Source organism: Pangasianodon hypophthalmus, chromosome 26 (assembly GCF_027358585.1).
Source record: "Pangasianodon hypophthalmus isolate fPanHyp1 chromosome 26, fPanHyp1.pri, whole genome shotgun sequence".
In the NCBI taxonomy this organism is placed as follows: Eukaryota; Metazoa; Chordata; class Actinopteri; order Siluriformes; family Pangasiidae; genus Pangasianodon; species Pangasianodon hypophthalmus.
Window position 1 is genome coordinate 14,428,895 of NC_069735.1, and position 9,379 is coordinate 14,438,273.

Genomic DNA, 9,379 nt, shown 5'->3' on the forward strand with positions numbered 1-9,379 from the left:
GTGTTTTAGCCAGACTGAACTTATGTGTGTAATTTACAAGGTTACAGTATATTTAGGATTCTTTGCTTCCTCTGTAGTTGTAGAAAAACACATCAGTCTTCCAAGAGCTCTCCTTACTCTGAATCAACTTTCTATGTAAATATTAGCATGCTTGCTTGTATTGCGTAGCGCTGCGCAAAGAATCATTTGCTATGGTAACTAGTTTAGCTAGTCTATTTTCTCTGCAAACATTAGCTAGCATGATCTCACATTGTTTGAAGAACTATTAGCTAAGTTAGCTAGCTTTCAAACCTTTCAGTTTTTCTTTGAGAACATTAGCTAGCTTTACTAAAGACGTCTCTTTTTTTTTTTTGCAGCCCAACAAAATTTACAAATGGAAATTACAATGTCACAACATATTATACAACTGTGAGTGATTTTTCAGCACACATGAGCTCTGGAAAAGCAAATGTTTGGGAGGAAGGAAAAAAGCATTACTTTTAGTCAGTCTTTTGCATCAGAACATCCAAAGGAGTTTTTAAAGTAAATTCGAAGTCTCCACCATAGCCCACAAAGGCTGATTCATGTACCATTTCCTCTCATTACAAGTCAAAAGCCAAATATCAGTACTAAATGTTCAGTTTAGGTTTGATGTTTCTCACAGCAGTGGCTAAAATGTTCTGAGCAAAACAGAGAGAGAAAGAGAGAGAGAGATAGAGAGAAAGTGTCTCACGGTGTGATAAAGCAGGAATGTTTTTCTTCAGAACTGTGTTTTCTTCCTATAAGCGAGTGTATTCTTAGTTTTTATTGGACGTTCAAACCCTCTTGAACTGAGCTCCCATTTCCACAGAAGGTCAATGTAGGCATATATACAGAAGACCACAAACCACAGAGCTCTGTGTATGTGCGTGTGTGTGTGTGTGTGCGAATTTTTATAAAAGGGGGGAACAAGCCAACACACTAATTTCTTGGAACTTTACTCATTTGGTTCAAAGGACAACGACAGGCGCTTTATGATTTTCACAGTATGAATTTCAGATATTTAATATTCATCAGTTGTCACCAATTCACACACACACACACACAAATACGTTTGTTGTACTATCCTTGTGCGGACTATTGACATAATTATTAATGAAGCTAATTAATACTATGTTTAACCTAAATCTAACCCCAACTTTAACCTCAGTAACCATTTGGCGCTTTAATTTTTTTTAATAAAAGCTGCAGTTTTTGCAAAAATGAAAAAGAAAAGGAAATTTTAAAAAATGCAATTCTCCTAGTTGGGACCTGCCAAATGTCTCCACAAATTCAAAACTGTTAGATATTTATGGGGTCATTTGGTCCCCAACAAGATATAAAAACATAACCAACACCACCCATCCCACTTCTAAACACACAAATACACACACACATACACACACACATACACACACACAAGCAAGCATTGATATCAGCCACACATATCTTCTATGTGCAATAAAGATGCAATAACAACACGCAACAGTCAGTAAATTTGCTTGAATGTATTGCAATGCTATAACCAGAAATGAATGGACAGCTACGAAATGATGAGTCAAAGTGAACAGCCTGGGATGAGTGTTTGATGTTTAGATCTGACTGTCATCTTTACAACACACAGTGAAATGGGGAACCATCAGAGCAAATGCCAGAAACCCGAATTCACTTTTGGCTCTCATAAACAGAATATTGTTGCATTTAGGAGAAAGGTTGGGATAGACGTTGAGAAGTGATGCTGCTGTAATGCACGCTGTGAGTTCTAGGAGGTGCTGTGGCGCTGAAATGCAGGACATTCTGGTGCGCTGTGTGTGAAATGAGGACATTTGTTTTCCTTCAGTCCAGTCAACAAGTCAGGTTTAAATATGATTAAATTCATAAATCAGGAGGGAGGCTCTCATTGCTCTTCTGTTCTTAAATGAGCATGAGACCCTCATCCTTAGCTCTGGGTGCCATTCATAGACAGACATAAATACTCAGTGAGGATCAGAGTGACTGAGACACTTTGTCTGATACAATCTCACTACCCTATTATCATATTCGTGTCATCATAACTGAAACAGAGCATGATAGTATTGAGTATGTGTATGAAGCTGATCTAGGAACAGTTCACTCAGCCTCACATGCTCTGTCTAAGTTTTCATAATTAGAATTAGAAATTATAATCAAAATATAACTATTCTTAGATCAGACTTGATCAAACACCAGGCTGCTCATGTGTGACCACATCTGGCCTTATAATTATTATAGTCTGGAAACAGCTCATTCAACTCCATGCCCTGTCCAATACGTTATTATACGTATTGTAATAATAGATGCCGATCTAGGAACAGCTCACCCAAGTGCAAACTCAACCACCCGGATGAGTCCAAGTCCTTATAAATATCAGAATATAATTGATCCTCAATCTAATTAAGCTTCAGCGTGTTGTTCTGGGAACAATTCATCCAACTCTGTACCAACTGATCTATCTCATTCAAATGCACACTCTCACGCTAAATAAAAACATTCAGAGTGTTGACCTCTGATCTAGAAACAGCTTACCCAGCCACATGTCCTGTCTAAATGTCTGTATGTATTCAAATAAAACTGATCCTGGATAAGATTAGGCTTCAGAATGACTTATAATCTAGATACAATTTACCTGTCCACATGCCCTGCCTAAATGTTTGTAGGTATATGAATAAAATTGGATCAGATCTAGATGATCTAGGAACAGCTCACTGAAGTGCCATCAGTGTCCTTGCATTCCTTAGATACAGGAAACCTCAGAAACTCTCGGTGTGCACAGTTCCTCTTTGTTCAGTGTCTCTCTTCTCCTTTATGGCCGCATGGGTGGCACTGAAACAACTCTCAAACCACAAGCAGGATTTCAAATGTTGGGTGTAGTTCTGATCGGCAGAGCAGGAGAGAACAGCAACGTCAGGACATGGTCAGGAGGGTTTTGCAATCAGGGAGTAGGGAAGGACTCTAAAGACACTTCCATGTGATTGTGGATTTCTCTCTCTCACACACACACACACACACAAATTGTTTAAATGTGAGCTCTCTCTCACTCTCTCTCTCTCTCTCTCTTTCTTCAATCATATGATGAGGTTATTAGGGACATTTTCAGCAAAGAAGGCAGAAATACACATAATAGTTTTACCTTACAATCACCTTGTAAGGTAGACGGTGTGTGTGTGTGTGTGTGTGTGTGTAGGCTGGATGTCTGAGATTGTTGTCCTGAAATGGGCTTTTGTCTTTTGACAGACACATCAGTCCACCCAGAAAATAGTGCACATATTTTCTCTCTAATTAGGGGTTACCATTGAGTGTCGTACACACACACACACACACACACACACACACACACACACACACACACGCACACACACACACAGACAGTCATTCATTGCTAACCTATTGTGGTCTGAATGTGTTCACACACACACACACATATGCAAACACACACATGCACACACACACACACACACACACACAAAGATAAGGACCTCGCTGTTAGGTCTTTCCTTCCTCTGTGATTTTTTTCTGTTTAAGATCTCTAACATCAAGAGCTAACATGGAGATGGATTTGAAATAAATTGCACTTATAAGGCCAGTTACTTTTTAATGTAGAGAGCAAGCACTGTAAGTCTAATAGGCCTACTTCCTTTTAAAATAAATTCTGAAAAAAGATTTCAATCAATGTAATGCAGTAGACTAATCTCAGACTGAACAGCCGTAATAATAAAATGACATTCATTTCACCATTGGCCAACATGAGACTGCCCCCAATGCCCCCATGGTTGAAAAAGATGCAGTGAAAGTGCCCTCTAGGGTGCACCCACTGTAGCTAATCTAGGGTGTCCTTATATTAGTGGCCAAAATGTGATAAAGTTCCCTAATGGCTCCCCTTTCAGTGGAGAATATGTGGTGCAGTGCTCTATAGGCTCCCCTACATGCAGGAAATCATGATAAAGTGCAGTCTAGGGTGCCCTTTCAATGTAGAATAAGTGATGCAGTACCCTCTAGGGTGCCCTTATTTGACGCAGTACCCTCTATGGGGCCCTTATTTGACGCAGTACCCTCTATGGGGCCCTTATTTGACGCAGTACCCTCTATGGTGCCCTTATTTGTGAGTAAGAGCCCTCTAGGATGCCCTATATGTGAAAAATCAGTGAATGCCCACTAAGATGCCCCATGTATGAGAAAACATCAGGAAGTGCCCTCTAGGTGCTCCTACATGTGAGAAAACATCAGGAAGTGCCTTGTAGGATGCCCCTAACATGTGAGAAAACATGATTAAATGTCCTCTAGGTGCTCCTACGCGTGAGAAAACATCAGGAAGTGCCCTCTAGGATGCCCATATATGTGAAAAAATCAGGAAATGCCCACTAGGATGCCCCATGTGTGAGAAAACATGATTAAATGCCCTCCAGGTGCTCCTATATGTGAGAAAACATGATTAAATGTCCTCTAGCTGCTCGTACGTAGGAGAAAACATTATGAAGTGCCCTTTAGCTGCTCCTACATGTGAGAAAAATTGTTTCAATGTCCTCTAGGTACTCCTAAGTGTGAGGAAACATGATTAAATGCCCTCCAGGTGCTCTTACAGGTGAAAAAAACATGATTAAATGCCCCCTAGGTGCTCCTATGTGTGAGAAAATATGATTAAATGCTCTATAGGTGCTCCTATGTGTGAGAAAATATGATTAAATGCTCTATAGGTGCTCCTATGTGTGAGAAAATATGATTAAATGCGCTATAGGTGCTCCTATGTGTGAGAAAATATGATTAAATGCTCTATAGGTGCTCCTACGTGTGTGAAAATATGATTAAATGCTCTATAGGTGCTCCTATGTGTGAGAAAATATGATTAAATGCTCTATAGGTGCTCCTATGTGTGAGAAAATATGATTAAATGCTCTATAGGTGCTCCTATGTGTGAGAAAATATGATTAAATGCTCTATAGGTGCTCCTAGGTGTGAGAAAATGTGTCCACATGGGTGCCTCTATGGTAGAAAAACCACATGTTAAGATGGGCTCACACTGCGTGCAGGTGGTGGCCTTTTTTAATTTTTTCACCCCGCCCTGTGTCTGCCTGATGTTGTCTGTATTTTATGTGATCATGTTTGTCATATGTGATCATGTGAAAATGAAGGTGCATTTGAATGTGTTAAGCCGTGAAATTGCACACGTGAGAAAGAATGATTCATGTGAGAAAATCGCATCTGGAAAATGAAAAATGTGAACTGACTTGTGAAAATAAAAGCAAATGCACTACATGTGAAAAATATTCCCACATGTAGTTTGTGTGATATACAGAACTGTGTGTGGAGGAGGAAGCAGAGAATTTGGCCTCATGTCAAATCTAATTGATAATCCCTGTTTTACACTCTGTGTTAAACACTACTGTCTGTATGTCAATGTGTGTTTGTTTGTTTTTTTTGGGTTTTTTTTAACTGAAAGTGACACTGACCGGACTAGTCCAGTCCAGACAGCATATGAGACATCCAGCCATAACTACACCTGTCTGGTCCGGGTGATTTACGGTACAACACCAACATTGTCTGGCAGGGTGTGTTTATCTTATCGGCTGCTCTGCTGTCGGGCTTTACGCTAGATTAAAGTTATTTTCAGTCCAGCTCTCATCATGTCTCTCTCTCTCTTTCTGTTTCTTTCTCTTTCTAAGCACTGATTATGGAGTTGTTATCAGCGTCGTGGCCATAAAGAGCGACTAGACTGTAACTGCAGGGCATCAGATAAGAGCCATTTAAGAGTCTAATTGTGTTAGATGATGTAAGTGTAGCAGTAACAACAACAGCAACAAAAACTGAGAGATTCAGATGCAGACCATGAAAACTTTTTTGATGTTGTTTATTATGAAACATACAAGCACATAGGGAATTTTTTAGTGCAAAAGGAAACTATGGTTTGCAAACCACTCTTTGTGTATTTGCTGATTCTATGCTAAAAACCTCAACTGTGATACTTTCAACCCTGTTACTCATTTAAGAGCAAAACACATTGATTTTCAGAAAAGAAATGAGATATTGTTGCAAACTAAATTATGAATGGTTTCTTAGATTCGGTGTTGAAAAAAATGATAACATTAAGCAGGGAATCACTCACACCCTGGTTACACTGGTATACCCATTGTACATTTACTACTACTACTACTACTACTACATTCAAATATACAGAAGTGAAACTGACTAAACGTTGGAGGAAATATTTGTGGATTTGCAGAAGTTTTGCTATTTAATGTATGATGTTTTTAAATGTATCACTTAAGCTTCAGCCATTTCTAATGTGCTCCATATTGAAGTTGCATAAGTCATACTAATGTACCCACAATCGTTTCATAAAACTTTCCTCATTTTTTTGTATTTCAGTCCTGAAACAAGTAACACCACATCATAACTGAACAACTGATCAAACATCAACTTTCTTTCAGTGATACACTGCAAAAAATGACATCATAGTAAGTGGAAATATCTTGAACATTTTGTCCAATCTAGCTAATATTTCCTTTTATAAGAGTACTTATTAAGCCTAATTTTAGTTATTTTTATTTATTAATTTCACTCTTGAAATACTCTTGTTCCATTGGCAGATCATCTTGCTCATTTTTTAGCATTTATTTAAGAAATAAGCAAAATGATTTGCCTATAGAAAGAAAGTCTCAGGCTTGAAATGAGGAAAAAATGTCTAGAAATAGGTTATATTTGATTTATTGTAACTTTATAATAGGAAATATTAGATAAATTTGACTATATTCAAGATATTTTCACTTGCTAAGATGGCATTTTTGCAGCCTATAGTAGTGTATAAAGTGTAACATCACAGTTAACGTAAGTAAAACAGTAAAGTAATAGTAATGTCATGTTCAAGAGTATAACAACAATAGTATAAATTAACACAGTAAAATCATTGTAGTGTCATAGATAAATATCATAATTAATAACGACACTTATTAAGAAGCCATAGGAAAAATGTGGTAGTGATAGATAAATATTTAAAGGTAACGGTATTTTAAAGGTATTTTTAGTAAAGAGTTATCCTAAAACATCACAGTCGAACATAAGGCTGTAGGGCTTGAATCCAGTCACGAGACGTTTTCTACATTGACGTGGACTTTTGAGACTTTTGTTTGAGAGTTTGTAAAAAATAATGCTTTTCATATGCACAAAGAAAACAGATTAATCATTGGCACAATGCATGAATGAAGCCAACTAGCTGAAGTTAAATCTTGGCCTTAAAAATGATTTGATAGTTTTCAGTCTCAATCCTGACATGATCTTGACATAGCCTCAACCTCCTTAAAACTCGTTCTTGACTCGTTCTAGTCCTGGGCTTGGACTTGACAATGGTGGTCTTGACTACAGAATAGTACTTGAGGAATGAAACACTTGGGGGATTAACAACAGGGTGGTGTGATACAGGCACGTTACTGTTAAGTTTATTGTTTTCCTGTAACAATATACCCCAAAGTGTTTTATTCCTCTTACACCACCGCAATTTGCCAACACTAATAATATATTTTAGTATTTAAAGAATGATGTCATACTTTTTATCCATTTAAAGTTGTGGAGCGTCCACGACACAAATTAGTTTCTGTTCTCACTTATGTTATAGAAGCTATAGACAGTCGTTCCCTCACCAGCCTCTATTTTTTCTCTACTGAAGTTAATAAGACAAAAAGCTGCATACTTTCCTGCAGCTTTACCTCTGACTGATACAAAGTGCTGACACTGGAGACTCCTTCCATAAACACTAAGTAAACATCTGTTTAAAGAAAAGTTCAACATAACAATGATTATATATGTTTTTCAATCTGTTTATAAATCCCTCTGCAAGTTGTTCCTATAGATAGTGTATTAGAACTTGTGCGTTAATATAACCCTTGCAGCTGGAACTGAATGTCCGAGCTGCTGTTATAGAAAATTAATCAACACCTTCTGACAATCAGAAGAGAGCAGTGTGGTAATAACATTGTGTCACAAATACTAACCATAGTTATCATGACTGTATGATAGTTAAATATGTAATAAATGCAATTACCATAATATAACATATTAAAACTGCTCTAGTAAGCCGAAATAAAAGTAATATGAGTTACTATAAAAGACCACAGGAAAACCACAACAGTGTCATATACTGTATTATTAAATATGAAAGTCATAAAATACCACCGTGTATCACAGTAAGTTGCCGTGATGTATCATGTGGTTCAGAATTTTATTTAAAGTTGCTGCCAAGTGCAGTACCATATGATGTGGCAAGGTGTGCCACATTAGAGGGCATTTCTGTAAGGGTTTTGTATTGTTCACTGCATTTGTTATTCATAGAAGTCCACAGAGATGTAAACACACTCTCCTGCAGTGAATTTAACCCAGCTGTGGAGATGCAGAATGCACACTCATTCCTTCTGCCTCTTTCTTTTAGTGTGTAAACATTTATTTATTCACTAACACACCACTTTATTACAGAGTGTGCTGCTGGAAACTGTAGGGAAGTACACAAAAGGGTGTGTATGTGTGTGTGTGTATGTGTGTGTGTGTGTTTGAGGAACGCTGAGTGTCTATCTTTAACAGTTCCCGACACGGATTCCGCTTTTTCGTCTGTTACTGGTTACTGTTCCACAGATGTGTTTCCTTCCTGAAAATAAAAGTGGCACTTCTCCACCCTCCCTCCCTCCCTCCCTCTCTCTCTCCCTCTCTCTCTCTCTCTCTCTCTCTCTTTCTTTTTTGTGTTGGATGGCAGTAGAGGCATGTTGTGTGAAGCTGAGGTTGCTGTATTTGTTCTTGCATGAAACACTCGCTCCCAGAGGAGGCTCACTCACTTCCACAGCAGCCCGAGCAGCAGCTGCTGAGTTGCTACTCCGCACTGGGATTTAGAGTTAGAAATAGCAGTGGAATTATCATTAGATTTTTTCCTAACCACATAAATCTGGAGACTGCAGCTGTAAATTTAGAACGTGTTGCGGGTTTTATAGGTAGCACTACATCTATCTTGTATCTACACTCACTAGCCAGTTTATCAGCTCCGCCCTCTGTATAAGTCATATAAGTATAAAACATGATGGAGTGGTGTGACTAACCTGAAGGTGATTATTTTTCTATAACAGCATGTGCAGAAGTGATTTTTCCTCTTATACCACAATAATTTACCAAATATTACAATCTTGAATTATTTAATGAACAATGTTTGATGTTGTGAAACAGCTATAAAACAAGTTAGTTCCTGTTATCACGTATGTTATAGCAACTATAAACAGTCATTTCCTCACCAACAGAAAGTGTAAAAACTCCTCTGTCCTGAAAATCTTCTGGCTGTTGAAAAGCACTGACACTGGAGACTCCTTCCGTAAGTTTCATAAACGTAAAATAGAAACAA